Source organism: Schistocerca americana, chromosome X, assembly GCF_021461395.2.
Source record: "Schistocerca americana isolate TAMUIC-IGC-003095 chromosome X, iqSchAmer2.1, whole genome shotgun sequence".
NCBI classification, from domain to species: domain Eukaryota; kingdom Metazoa; phylum Arthropoda; class Insecta; order Orthoptera; family Acrididae; genus Schistocerca; species Schistocerca americana.
Genome location: NC_060130.1, coordinates 130,915,411 through 130,930,879, shown reverse-complemented (window position 1 = coordinate 130,930,879; position 15,469 = coordinate 130,915,411). Strand labels below are relative to the sequence as shown.

At 42.7% G+C, this 15,469-nt stretch overlaps 2 non-coding genes across 2 annotated transcripts; one reads left to right on the top strand and one right to left on the bottom strand.

Moving 5' to 3' along the window:
- Positions 1-14,011: 14,011 nt before the first annotated feature.
- Positions 14,012-14,085, bottom strand: Trnat-ugu. Its single transcript has one exon. It is a non-coding gene; the product is annotated as a tRNA-Thr (tRNA).
- A 571-nt stretch (positions 14,086-14,656) lies between these two features.
- Positions 14,657-14,730, top strand: Trnat-ugu. The gene has a single exon. It is a non-coding gene; the product is annotated as a tRNA-Thr (tRNA).
- The last annotated feature ends 739 nt before the right edge of the window (positions 14,731-15,469 follow it).

Genomic DNA, 15,469 nt, shown 5'->3' with positions numbered 1-15,469 from the left:
AGGTTACGGGCAAAAATATCGGCCCAATTTATTATTGCCATCTAACAGCGACATCAAACTGTTTATAGGAAGGGTAACAACTACTCGAAATCAGTGAAAACATTGTGGGTAACAGTCACTATGAAACTAATACACAGGTATAAAATATTAGTTGGCCGGCCGGAGTGGCCGTGGGGTTCTAGGCGCTACAGTCTGGAACCGAGCGACCGCTACGATCGCAGGTTCGAATCCTGCCTCGGGCATGGATGTGTGTGATGTCCTTAGGTTGGTTAGGTTTAATTAGTTCTACGTTCTAGGCGACTGATGACCTCAGAAGTTAAGTCGCATAATGCTCAGAGCCATTTGAACCATTTTATAATATTAGTTGGTTAGAGAAAGGAAGTTATTTCCTCGGACATTTTCTATCCCTGTGGCCGTGATATCATATTCGCGCAGATTTGATTTCTCCACGTCAACAGTAGGCAAAGACAATTGTGAAGAATATCATTTGTTTCGGTATTAGTCAGGCTCCGAGGAAGAGTTTATTTCGACTCATTTCCCGGAGCGGCTGCCAGCAGCAACGTGTATACTTATGTTGGCGACATTCCCCGACGCGGACGGTCTACAGGCTCAGCAGACAGCAGCCAAGAGTAATATTTCGGTTTCCTGAAAGAAGAAATAAACCAAAAATAGCCCGTTGGCTGAAAACTGAAAAGGGGAGTCAACTTCGATTCGGATGTTGCTTGGACACTGTCTTGACGAAGCAGACCAAAAAGAATTCAACAAACACGCACACAAAGCAGACCTGCCCTCGATGCATACTTCGGCGTTTATTTAACAGAACGAAACGCATAAGGTTGCAACTCTACACACTGTGACATTTTTCGAGTTTTCAGATTATTATAGATAAGCTACGTACCTTGATATGTTGTTGAAACACGAGCGAAGGTTGAAACGTCCCTTGGAAAAATTAAGAATGACTCTGCTGGTAAACTTCTACGTTATTTGATACAGAAACAGCTGAGCAAAAATGAACGTACTCAGATATTTCTCTCTTTACTTACTCTGATCTTCACTAAACTGACACACAATATTTATAGCGCAACGCAATCTGACTTTCAATAATCCCTACAAAAGAATCGCTTACCTCACAAAAATCTTCGTACCTGTAGGCTACTGTGTCCTCAGACCACACAAGCATCACCACCACGCGAAGGTCACATGTCCACAGGAGCTTTTCTTTTATTTTTTAATTTTCAATTTTTTTATATTTAGTATTTCGTTTTATATTATTTAATTTGACTGGAATTTTTTAATCTTTTTTTATTTCATAGATACACACGTTTCATTCACATAGGCATGAGGATGTATATGCAAATATATGAAAAATAGGCATAAATACTTAATACAATGCACAAAATAACAGCAACCATAAAACGATACCAAACAAAATATTAGATTCTGTATGAAGTTTATGATAATAATTTAAATAAATAGCTTATATTACGTAGATAACATTTTATACGACTATATAAAATAGGTAAATTTACAATACGAACAAAAATGTAGAATGGTTGTACAAAAAGAGACATGGTCCTATGGTTCATGTGAACTAACAGCTTCGAAACTCAGGAAATTGTACGAATCTCTCCGTGTCCAACCACTGCTGCTAAAAAAGGTTACTTATCAAATTGTGTCTGGACAGCAAGAGGCTCTCGCCTAATTTAATAGCAGCATGAGACTGTACAATATCGTACTTCTTTAAAGAAGTTGCAAAGTAACCCACAAGAATCATGTGACCAACCCTGCAATGAAATGGCACGAAATAATATGCAGACGTTACACTCGGCCAGTATAAAATGTGAAAGCGTCTTTGTAATGAATCATGGAGTGCGTCAACAATGCGCTAGAATAGGCTGCTTTTTCGACATCCAGTTATATGGCGACCAGCAAGAAGAAGCATCCTAAGACAGAAAAAGAGCCGACTGACGATTTAATTAATCTGACTAATTGACAATTCATCTGACCATTAAACTGGGTGGGGACGTAATCGGTTGGCCAATTAACTTATGGTCCAAAATATAGCCAACTTATTGGGAAGCCTACCGGTCAGTGGTTAAATATAACTTAGCTATCAGCTAGGTGAAGGATCGTTTCAAAATATTTGAAAATTTCCCGAATGATGTTATAAATAAAATGTTGCATATGAAACAAAACAAGAAAAAAGGTGGTTGTGTAATGAATCATGGACTCCATGAACGCTGAACGATACGCGCAACAAATAATAAACTACTTAAAGCGTAAATCTTGCCATAATGTCTTGTCTTAAAATTCTTGTCATTGTTTATATAAAGTATGCGATAATAAAAACTGAAAATGAAACAGCCTTCGCTGTAAAGACTCGCGTGAATAGTTTTCCCATTCTACGGACACAGCGTCAAGCCCTCACCTAGAAAGATATTGAATATCTTAACTAAACACAGCAACCAACCACTTTTCATAAAGGTATATTCATACCAAGACGTGTATCGGGCTTCGACCCATCATCCGTTGGTGTAATACATATATGTCTTCATCAAAACCGACGTCTTTGTTGACTGAATTTTGAACTCTGCAGCTGCGCTGTGCAAAATAACAGTTCGTTTAGCTACCCCGTTTCCTCAGTGTATATTTACGTTTCATTAAAAATAAGTACAAGGTGCTTGAAAAAAGAATTCCATATTTTCGAAGCTAGTAGTATTGACCAAAATAAGACTAAAATGTCCAGTAAACAAGGGATCTAAAATGAATACCTGAAAAATATGGGCACCTGTCCCTCTTCTCTACTGCGAAACACATCTCTATTACAGAAAACACTTTGCTCTTACGAACGACCTACAGAATGCAGTAATCAAATGTGGACACATTCCTGTGCTGTTGTCCATCTATACAACATGCAGTAAACATCTGTTAATCGTATTACCGTAAACCGTGTTCACAGTTTTGGGTAAGTGCAGCGCACTTATTAGTTCTAATTGGTCATATTCATCTTTTGGATCCGCAGCTCTTGACTTTCTTTCCGTGTTTGCAGTTAAAATTATTGGATATAGGTTCCGTCTTTTATGCAAACACACTGTTTTTCCTTGTTACCCAAACATGTTTCGGCATCTCTCTGCCGTCATCAGCAGGTTTTGTTGTATTGGACCCTGTAAAAAGTGAACATATATTAGATTGTAACTGGTCCAACAAATTGAGGTCTAAAGACAGTTTTTGTTTTGCTTTTGTTCTTACAGTGATTTTACATTATATGGTCTTGCAGGACCATTGTATGGTGTCCTGCACTGACAGCTTGTCATCTGCAAACCAAGCGATGTGAATGTTAATTTCATCAGCGAGTTACCACAACCAAAATCACGTTTTTTTTTTACAAAAGTCGAGGGATGTGGTAACTCACCACAACCAAAATCACGTGTTTTTTCCTTTTTTTTTAAATCGAGGCATGTGGTAACATGCTGATGAAATTCACATTTACATCGTTTGGTTTGCAGATGACAAGCTATCAGTGCAGGACACCACAGAAATCGTCCTGCAAAACCATATAATGAAAATCACGGTAAGAACAAAAACTATCTTTAGGCGTCACTTTGTTAGATCAGTTACAACCTAAAATATGTTCACATTTTACAGTTTTCAATAAAACACAACCCACTAATGATGACACAGAGATGCCGAAACCTGTTTGGGTAACAAGAGAAAACAGTATATTTGCATAAAAGGCGGAACCTATATCTAATGTGGCCATTTTCCGAAATGCTTTGACATTGTAGTTTTATCTTTGCACTTACAAGCGGAATGGAACCTTATTATTCCATATGGGAAATGTCACACATTATCTTCTGGTATGGTCTGGCTAATGGAAGCAACTGTTGAACCCGTTTACTGTTTGCAAAAATATATCCAGAACGCAGGGTACCATGTGCACCATTATTCAGCCGTCTTTTCCAGCAATTAACGGACTCTGGCACCGTAGCTCCAACAACGGTGGATCGTGGCAGACCTCGCACCATTCCTCCTCCTGTTGTGGAGGAGAGAGTATTGCAGAGATCCTGGAAGTAGTGTACGTAGAATTACAGCGTATACCGGCGTTAGTCATCCTCTAGTTTGGACGATCCTGCATGAATAGTTGCTATACCCATATCACGTACTGTGTATCCAAGCCCTTCAGTCACAAGATCAGCCGGCCACAAAGCAACTCTGCCTATGGCTTTTGCAAAGATGTGGTGAAGATCTGCTTTTCACAACGAAGATACTGTTCACAGGCGAGGCTAGTTACACGCGAGATGTGATAATCTATTTTTGTAACCAACTTGTTGAGGCTGAGGCTAATCCAGATGGAACTGATGAAAAAAGAGATCAGAGCCGATTTTGAGTTAATGTATGGGGAGTAATTATTAGCGATAGACTAATAAGATCTTATATACTGTGAAACAGGTTGTTGACTGGTGCGAGACGTCGTTAGCTCCTGTCAAGTGACTTGCCTGTTCTGCTAGAGCAGTTACGATTCCAACAATGGCTGCAGATGTCCAAAGAGGGCAGCTCGTTTTGTACTATCGCGGAACAGGGGAGAGAGCGCCACGGATATGATGCATAAATTGGGGTGGCAATCATTAAAAACAATGCGTTTTTCGTTGCGGAAGGATCTTCTCACGAAATTTCAATCACCAAATTTCTCCTCAGAGTGTGAAAATATTTTGTTGGCACCCACCTACACACGGAGGAATGATGATAATAATAAAATTAGAGAAACCAGAGCTCGCACAGAACGATTTAAGTATTCGTTTTTCCCGCGTGCTGTTCGTGAATGAAACGGTAGAGAAACAGCTTGAAGATGTTTCTAGAATGAAATTTTCACTCTACAGCGGAGTGTGCGTTGATACAAAACTTCCTGTCAGATTAAAACTGTGTGCCGGGCCGAGAATCGAACTCGGGACCTTTGCTTTTCGCGGGCAAGTGCTCTGGTCAACTGAGCTACCCAAGCACGACTCACGCCCCGTCCTCACAGCTTTAATTCCGCCACTACCTCGTCTCCTATCTTCCAAACTTCACAGAAGCTCTCCTGCGAACCCACTCCTGGAAGAAAGGAGCACTTGCCCGCGAAAGGCAAAGGTCCCGTGTTCGAGTCTCGGCCCGGCACACAGTTTTAATCTGGCAGGAAGTTTTGCTTGAAGATGGTTTAGCGAACATTCTGCGAGGCACTTAACTGTGAATTGGAGCGTATTCATGTAGATGTAAATACAGACGTAGCTGCATGGAGGATGATCAGTCCATTTTCTCCGAAATGTTCGGAAATGCCTCACACACACACATTTAATGGGCAATGAATTGGTCGGGGAAGGCCAGTACATGGGCCAGCTTGTTCCCCCAATCTCAATACCTTGAAGTTTCGGATGTCGGGACACTTGAAATCTTTGGTGTATTCAAGCCTCATTAATGATGCAAAAACACTTCAGGAAAGCGTCATCGATGCCTGTCAGTGCACCCGTGATTAACCTGGAATTTTTTCAGAGAGTGCGTGATTTCCTAACACGTCGGACAGCAACATACCTTACTATGAATGGGCACCACATTGAGCAGCTCCTGCAGCAATGACTCACAAGTATAGGTCATATGTAACAAGTAGATTACATTATAAGCTCTGCTGTTTCACAGTAACAGAATAATGTGTTCTCATTTATTTACTGCATTCTGTATGTCGTTCGTCATAGCAAAGTGCTTGTTGTAGAAAACGAAGACGAACAAGTGCTCATAGATCTTAAGGTATGGTTTTTAGAGGCTCATGCTACCACGAGAACAGATGAGGGGCCGCCAGCGCCACCCAAAAGAGGCTCACATTCTGAAGATGACTAACTTTAAGACGAAACCGGTCATAACAAATAAATATCATTGTGATCTACACTATTATTTTAACCAAAATAAACGAACTGTTATTTTGTACAGGGCAGCTGCAGCGTTCAAAATGCGTGACACAAACGCGTAGTATTGATGAAGATGCAAATGTATTATTCCAATTGTAGACAGGTAAAATACCGTACGCATCTTGACATAAACAAAACTGGACAGGTTGAACCCTACCAGACGGGTAGCTGTAGAGGGAGCAGACTAATGATGCCCAGCTCAACCAACATGATTCGAGAGACAATAAAATGCGTAAAGTGCAGCAGTCGTGGCCCGAGTCAACAGAAACCTACATCGGTTTCCAAGCTACGGTGGTCTAATGTCAAAATTATGGCAGAGTAAAAGTTGGGAACCAGAATGAAAAATGCTCTTATCAAGGCACAAACCCAACTTCCCCAGCGCATGAGATGTTTTAGCTGCAATGTGTTGGCGCTCATGCATCTTATAATTTATAGGTTAAAATCCCTAATCCTGAGCCCAAAATCCAGCCATAGTGAAAAATGTGTAATATCATATGGTCGAAGAGCATACACGAAATAGCAAAAAACGTTTTTCTGGGGTTGGATTTGTTCCTGGGAGCAGGGGAGAGAGGGGGGGGGGGACGCTAAAACAATTTTAGGATTTCCGGCTTGGGGGATGATTTTTTCCCCGAAGGGACCATTTCTTTCCGAAAGGCAACTCCTGTTGCGTGTGTAGTGAGTGGTGTAAGAAAAAATATACACAACTTTCTGAGCTTCTAGAGAGTGGGGTACATCTAAAATAGCAAGTATCTGAAAGTAGAGGGTACATAGGAAGTCTCTCAGAGTATCTTAAACTTTAATGACACATTGTGTCACACTGCACGTCACAACAAATGCCATGTTGGATAACATGGCGGCATGTATCTTGTTATACGACGTAACATCGTGCGTCATGCTACTTTACTTGGTATGATGCATTATACTACACGTCACGAGTACTAATACTAACAAACAAAATGCGTAAATATGTCGAGATGTTAAACATCTCTGAAGCTGCCAGGTAAGTCGAAAAACTAGTTTCCTTCTTTTCTTCCCTAACTCTGCCCACGACATATTCGCCTATTTGTGCTATGATAGGAGCTCTTTTCATTCTGATGTAACTATTAATGTGAGATACCGAAATGTGTATTACAAAACGAGAATAACTAAAATTTAACGCAGCCACGACGTTTTATTTACACACTACTAAGCATGAGCCGCAACCAACATTTGCAAACATATACGAGGCACTTGAAAGTTTAATAAATTAAGTAATGAATTAATTAAGAACAAATACCCACTTGCTATGTACTAACCCTGAAATATCCCTGCACTATTAATATGTGAAGCCATATTGCTAAAAAGAAAAAAAACAACGGCATAAATAATCCAATGTACAAATACTTATCGATGTTTGCATTGACTGCCTATCTCCCACTTTCACAAGATAACGCATGTAAATTCTTCACTGGATAAGTAGCACACAGTAGAATAAATAAAACTAAGGCTACTCCCCAAATGCTTATACTAACACGCCATGTCCGGCACCCACCAGCTCCAGCAACCACGGCTCTCTGGTACACGGCTGAACGCTCGCCTACACACTGATTCTTGTCTGAGGGAGAAGCCCAACTCGCATATATGTTTATCGTCTAGGTGGGGGTGAAGTACCGCCACGGTCTCAGCATACATATGCATTCGTCGCCAGTAACTTCCGGAGAACGTCCCACGAAAAACTGATAAGTGGGGATCACCGACCTGTACAGTGCTAGTTTATAGTCCAGAATTCCTTTTGCTGGCACGAAGCGTGCACGCGTCTCATGCAGATAACAATCTTAAAAGACGGCTGCCCGACAGAATCGCCTGCGCATGGAGACAGAGAGACTTGAGTGCTTTATGAAGCAGCCACTGGCTGTCCTGTTTACAGAGCTAGTGGCTGCATGATGTGTAATCTCACGTGTCACACGCCGCTGCTATGCGCTTACCTGTTTCCTTGTAAGAGGTATTCTCCGTCACTAACGATCATTTTATATACACTCCTGGAAATTGAAATAAGAACACCGTGAATTCATTGTCCCAGGAAGGGGAAACTTTATTGACACATTCCTGGGGTCAGATACATCACATGATCACACTGACAGAACCACAGGCACATAGACACAGGCAACAGAGCAAGCACAATGTCGGCACTAGTACAGTGTATATCCACCTTTCTCCCATGGAGACGATCGTAGAGATGCTGGATGTAGTCCTGTGGAACGGCTTGCCATGCCATTTCCACCTGGCGCCTCAGTTGGACCAGCGTTCGTGCTGGACGTGCAGACCGCGTGAGACGACGCTTCATCCAGTCCCAAACATGCTCAATGGGGGACAGATCCGGAGATCTTGCTGGCCAGGGTAGTTGACTTACACCTTCTAGAGCACGTTGGGTGGCACGGGATACATGCGGACGTGCATTGTCCTGTTGGAACAGCAAGTTCCCTTGCCGGTCTAGGAATGGTAGAACGATGGGTTCGATGACGGTTTGGATGTACCGTGCACTATTCAGTGTCCCCTCGGCGATCACCAGTGGTGTACGGCCAGTGTAGGAGATCGCTCCCCACACCATGATGCCGGGTGTTGGCCCTGTGTGCCTCGGTCGTATGCAGTCCTGATTGTGGCGCTCACCTGCACGGCGCCAAACACGCATACGATCATCATTGGCACCAAGGCAGAAGCGACTCTCATCGCTGAAGACGACACGTCTCCATTCGTCCCTCCATTCACGCCTATCGCGACACCACTGGAGGCGGGCTGCACGATGTTGGGGCGTGAGCGTAAGACGGCCTAACGGTGTGCGGGACCGTAGCCCAGCTTCATGGAGACGGTTGCGAATGGTCCTCGCAGATACCCCAGGAGCAACAGTGTCCCTACTTTGCTGGGAAGTGGCGGTGCGGTCCCCTACGGCACTGCGTAGGATCCTACGGTCTTGGCGTGCATCCGTGCGTCGCTGCGGTCCGGTCCCAGGTCGACGGGCACGTGCACCTTCCGCCGAGCACTGGCGACAACATCGATGTACTGTGGAGACCTCACGCCCCACGTGTTGAGCAATTCGGCGGTACGTCCACCCGGCCTCCCGCATGCCCACTATACGCCCTCGCTCAAAGTCCGTCAGCTGCACATACGGTTCACGTCCACGCTGTCGCGGCATGCTACCAGTGTTAAAGACTGCGATGGAGCTCCGTATGCCTCGGCAAACTGGCTGACACTGACGGCGGCGGTGCACAAATGCTGCGCAGCTAGCGCCATTCGACGGCCAACACCGCGGTTCCTGGTGTGTCCGCTGTGCTGTGCGTGTGATCATTGCTTGTACAGCCCTCTCGCAGTGTCCGGAGCAAGTATGGTGGGTCTGACACACCGGTGTCAATGTGTTCTTTTTTCCATTTCCAGGAGTGTAGGACTGATGCGAGCATAGTATAATTTCTGAACCATGATCGGATGTGAAAAGTGGACGCTATACATCTCTCTAAAGCTACATTGTGCTCGTACCACACAGAATCGATATTTTAAGGACGTAGTTTTTTCATTTTACAATGTATTACCATAGTTTATCGTAGAGAAGCCTGCAGGAAGGGAGTATGTTATGCGCTGGAAATATATATTTTAAAATGTAATGTTAACAGCGCTGCATTCCACATGACTGTTACGTCAGAGTCCTGTTGCAGTAACTCAGCTTAGCCACTTTCTACATGGCTTGCAGCAGATGGTAGATGTACGAGGGTGAGTCAAATGAAAACCTTAAATTTGTAATAACAAATCGAAATGTCGCGCCGTTATCCCGTAAGTTGGTAAGCATGCTACAAACAGCGTGCAGAATGGCCTGTAGGTGGCAACATAGTGTAGATGCACACATACCGTCGCAGTATCAGTATAAAGATGGCCGCCCCACTTGCGACTTGCACCAGGGGAGAACAGCGTTCTGTTATTCGGTTTTTGTGTAGTGAAAGTGTGAAACCTATTGAAATTCATCGACGAATGAAGGTTCAGTACGGTGATGCATGTTTGTCACAGCAGGAAGTCTACGAATGGAGTAGGACGTTCGCAAATGGTGTGACTTTGTAAGTAGGCTGTTTAGGTTTTCTTATTGGTAACGCCACGTAGCGCTCTGTATGAAGATCACTGGCTGTGCTGTGTGCAGTCTGTGGCTAGTTTGCATTGTTGTCTGCCATTGTAGTGTTAGGCAGCTGGATGTTAACAGCGCGTAGCGTCGCGCAGTCGGAGGTGAGCCACCAGCAGTGGTGGATGTGAGGGGAGAGATGGCGGAAATTTGAGAGCCGACGATCTGCACGTGTGTCCATCAGAGACTGTGGTGTCACCGCCAGACACCACAATTGCTAGGTGGTAGCTTTTAAATCGGCCGCGGTCCATTAGTATACGTCGGACCCGCGTGTCGCCACTGTCAGTGATTGCAGACCGAGCGCCACCACACGGCAGGTCTAGAGAGACGTCCTAAAACTCGCCCCAGCTGTACAGACGACTTTGCTAGTGATGATATACTGACAAACTACGTTCTCATTTGCCGAGACGATAGTTAGCATAGCCTTCAGCTACGTCATTTGCTACGACCTAGCAAGGCGCCATTACCAGTTTATATTGAGATTATAATTCATGTATCAACAAGAGCGATGTTCTCCAATTATGGATTAAAGTTAAGTATTCAAGCAACTACGTTCTTTTCTTCATAGTATAATTACTTTACCTTGTTCCAGACCTCACGCCAGTCTGCGTGAACTTAAACGCGTGCATTTCGGCCTCCTCTAGCAACACGGTGTTGGCTCTTCTGCCAACACATCAGAGACAATACATTTGTAAGAATGGATGTCATGAACTGCTATATGTATTATGACTATTAAGGTAAATACATTGTTTGTTCTCTATTCAAATCTTTCAATTGCTAACTATGCCTATGAGTAGTTAGTGCCTTCCGTAGTTTGAATCTTTTATTTAGCTGGCAGTAGTGGCGCTCGGTGTATTGCAGTAGTTCGAGTAACGAAGATTTTTGAGAGGTAAGTGATTTGTGAAACGTATAGGTTAATATAGGCAGGGCCATTCTTTTGTAGGGATTACTGAAAGTCAGATTGCGTTGCGCTAAAAAAATATTGTGTGTCAGTTTAAGCACAGTCATGTATAATTTTTCTAAGGGGACGTTTCATATGTCGACCCTTAGCCGAGGATACCTCACTGGAATCTTCTGATATTTTTCTTGTAGTTTGTGTAATTAGTGCAGCCTTTGTTTATTGCTAGCGCGTAATTGTAGAGAGAATTTCCTTTGTAGTTGTAGTTTTTCATTCTTGTACAGTAAAACAGTTGTGGCATGCATGTAGATTTGCACCAAGTATTTCGCAGCTGCGCTTGCAATTAACGAGATATTATTTTCAATGCTATGTTAATGAGTTTTCTTATTTTGCTCTTCAAATTGTGGTTTTCTGTGTTGTCATGTGAAATATTGTGACAATAATGGCGTGTGAAAAGCGTAATACTAGGCTCCAAAGTAAACTGAGAAATGACAGTGAAGACGAAAGCAGTGTGTTAGCGCCGCCGAGTAATGAATTAACTAATGTTCAAAGTAGTAATTTGGTAATTGTGCATAGGGAAATGGAGCGGGCTGCAAATAATGGTGTAGGCAGTGAAACAATTAGTGAACAGGGAAGCATTATCGATCGATCGCTCGGCAACAGCTCGCCTCAGGAATCCGAAATGACAGGACACAATCTTGCAAATCCTGTAGATTCAGGTTTTTCGTCCTCACCGTTTTCTCAAATAAGTCAAGACACATTTTCTGCTTGTTAAAATGTGAATGTTGCCGGTGCAAATGCGCTGCCAAAAAGCATAGAGGAACAGATTCCAGACACTAATACATTATTATTGCAATTAATGCAACAAATGAAACAAAATCGGAGGCAAACACAGCAACAGTTAGACACAATGGAACAAAATCAGAGACAAACACAGCAAAAGCTTCAAAAGTTAGACACAATGGAACAAAAGCTTCAAAAGTTAGACTCAGTGGAACATATGCGTGAACAAACACGTGAAGATTTAACTACTGAGTTACATAAAATCGAATCGAAATGTCAAAAAGTCTGTAATGACGTAAAAACACAAATTTGTGAGCATTTCCAACCTATTTTTTCGCGGCATGAAAATACATTACAGAATCACGAATTAGCCATAAAAGAACTGCAAACTATTGTTCATGAAAATCATAAGACCTTGCAAGCTAAAATTGACTCAGTTGCATCTACCGATTCGGTTACGCAACTTGCAAAAACTCAGGAAAACTTAAAGGACACAGTAGATACGATTTCAACACAAATGGACACTCTGAAATTTGGTTCAGAAAAACACACTGAGGAAATAAGTACACTATCGGAGAAAGTAGCCGAACTTTCGGATCAGTTCACTAACTTATCTGCAAAGGTAGATGATGATCTGAATGACAAAAGACCTGTAGCCATCACTGACACAGAAGAGTGTGAACAAATTAAGAAATTCAAACATAATCAGAATCAAATTAATACGCAACACCAAAGAGAAATCCGGGAAGTACAAGATCAGTTGGCACAAGTAATACAAGAATTGCATATTTCAGAGGACACTCGCGCTCCAACACGGGAAGAGGGACTTAGAAATACGGAAAAGTCACAAAATAATAAGGTATTTCGGAAATTATGAAAGAAATTGGCAAGGTGCACCGAATTTTGAGATGGAACCGCCGACATGACGTAATACTGACCGATATGCGACCCGCCGACACGACGATTTTGACTATAAGCTGTTCATTACTACACGTAAATTCAAAACATTTAAGAATTCTGGCAACGACATTCATCCACAAGCGTGGCTCCATCAATTCTCTCATTGTTTTCCTCCCAACTGGTGATTAGAGCTTAGATTAGAATTTATGTGTGCCTACTTAGAGAATGAACCAGCTGGAAGAATGCGATCGGTCATTCACGATTGTCACAGTGAAGGAGAATTTTATCATGCCTTCCTCTCAGCATATTGGTCTCAAGCTACACAAGACCAAGTAAAACGTAGCATCATAACGATGAAAAATTTCGAACAATCTGAATTTTCCAGTCTTGTGAAATATTTTGAAGACATGTTGCACAAGAATCAGTACCTGTCAAACCCATACAGCCCCTCAGAACTCATCCGCATTTGCTTGATCAAATTACCTGAACATTTACGACATATTATTTTGGCAGGACGTTGCAAAGACGACATTGAAGTTTTTCAGGGACTCTTACAAGAATTAGAAATTGACACTGACAATCGCGGAATGCCAAAACAGGAACACAACAATTACAGGTCACATCCGTCGCAATTCCGCGATGAAAGAAATAATAACTGGACACGACAAGGCTATTCTTACAACGTAAATCGTAACCAAAACAGACACCACCCGTTTGACAACCACTGACAGAGTAATAGTTACAAAGAAAGATCGCATTTCCGTAGTAATGAATATGACAGAGACAATCATAGAAACAGACAATATAGCAACCAGAACTATTATTATCGCGGGAGACAGAATAACTTCAGACGCAACGGTCCACCGTGCAGTGATAATTCAGGGAGAAATTCTCCGCCACTTAACCGACAAGAAAGAAACTACAGGAACTACCGACATGACGACTGACGATATAATCGTAACGACAGACCTGAATTGCATCAGAACTGGCGGGATTCAAACAGGGCAGGGCCCTCTCGACAAGGTGAATTTGTAGAAGTTAGGTCTCCAAATCCCAATAACGACGCGCACCATCAAAGAGACAATAGGCAATGACTCACACCGCAGGCAGCCACGTGCGCCGGCTGGCTCAGAGAAAAATAACATAGACTCTAACCTTGGAAAAAATTTTAGCATTCCTTATCGATGTATACAACATGATAATTGCTTTGAAGTTAACTCTGAGCACTAGGAAGAGTAAAGGCTTGCACCACATTTCACATGTAAAACCGTTTGTTGAGAGATAATCTATGATGACTAACTGACACCCTCAGCTGCCGACAGGTGTTGTTGTTATACCTCGATGTGGACAGCAGAAAATGTGTGCCCCGACCGGGACTCGAACCCGGGATCTCCTGCTTACATGGCAGACGCTCTATCCATCTGAGCCACCGAGGACACAGATGAATAGCGCGACTGCAGGGTCTTATCCCCTGCACGATTACCGTGCGACTCACATTCCCAACTGTCCACAATTCTACATATGTATTGTACCTTATAGACATTTGCCCACCCACTCATTACTCGCGCACGCTTTGGCGATTCCCGTAAGAGTTTGGGCAACTTGTGCGCATTCGCACAGACGAAGGTCAATGGCTGGGTAGCCTTTAACTACATATATATGAAGACAGTAACTTGTTCTCGAAAGAACAGTTACTGTTGATGACCGTGCAGCTTTTCCCTGGAATAAATTATGACTAAGTGACAACCTCAGCTGCCAACAGGTGTTGTTGTTATACCTCGATGTGGACAGCTGAAAATGTGTGCCCTGACCGGGACTCGAACCCGGGATCTCCTGCTTACATGGCCCAAACTCTTACGGGAATCGACAAAGCGTGCGCGAGTAATGAGTGGGTGGGCAAATGTCTATAAGGTACAACACATATGTAGAATTGTGGACAGTTGGGAATGTGAGTCTCACGGGAAGCGTGCAGGGGATAAGTCCCTGCAGTCGCGCTGTTCATCTGTGTCCTCGGTGGCTCAGATGGATAGAGCATCTGCCATGTAAGCAGGAGATCCCGGGTTCGAGTCCCGGTCGGGGCACACATTTTCAGCTGTCCACATCGAGGTATAACAACAACACCAGTCGGCAGCTGAGGTTGTTAGTTAGTCATCATTTATTCCAGGGAAAAGCTGCACGGTCATCAACAGTAACTGTTCTTTCGAGAACAAGTTACTGTCTTCATATATATAGAGAGATAATCTGCTTTTAACTTAGTCTTTGGCATAAAACTTTTCACTTCACGCTACTAGTACAATTTGTCACACTGAGAAGCTGTTAACATGCAACAATGTTTTGAAGTTAACTATCCAGTCTAGAACCTAGGGAACATTTTTAAACATAAATTACGAATGCATTGTTATAGTGAACAGACGACACAGTGTTGTTATTTGTACATTCTTGCTTGTTAGTTGCACGATTACGTAACGACTATCAGGCTTACATACTTAGAACATATACTGGCACTGCTAATGAGATTTTAATGCAACATTTTGGTTTGCTTGAAAATACATTCTGGATTTAAAGTACTTTCTGTGAGATACCAGACGACACAGTGGTTAGTTTATGTGACAGCTACACGAATTTATCACGACGCTACTAATGAGTGACCATTTACAATGTTGCTTTTCAGGTGTTTCTGTTTTATATCTGCACAGTTTTTCTGAATTCTTCTGGAAAGCAAAACATGTTTTAATAGTAACTTTTGTGGTATAGCTACAATAAGACAGCCTCTTTTGCAGCACAACAATACATTACATTATAGTACTTTCTTGATCACGG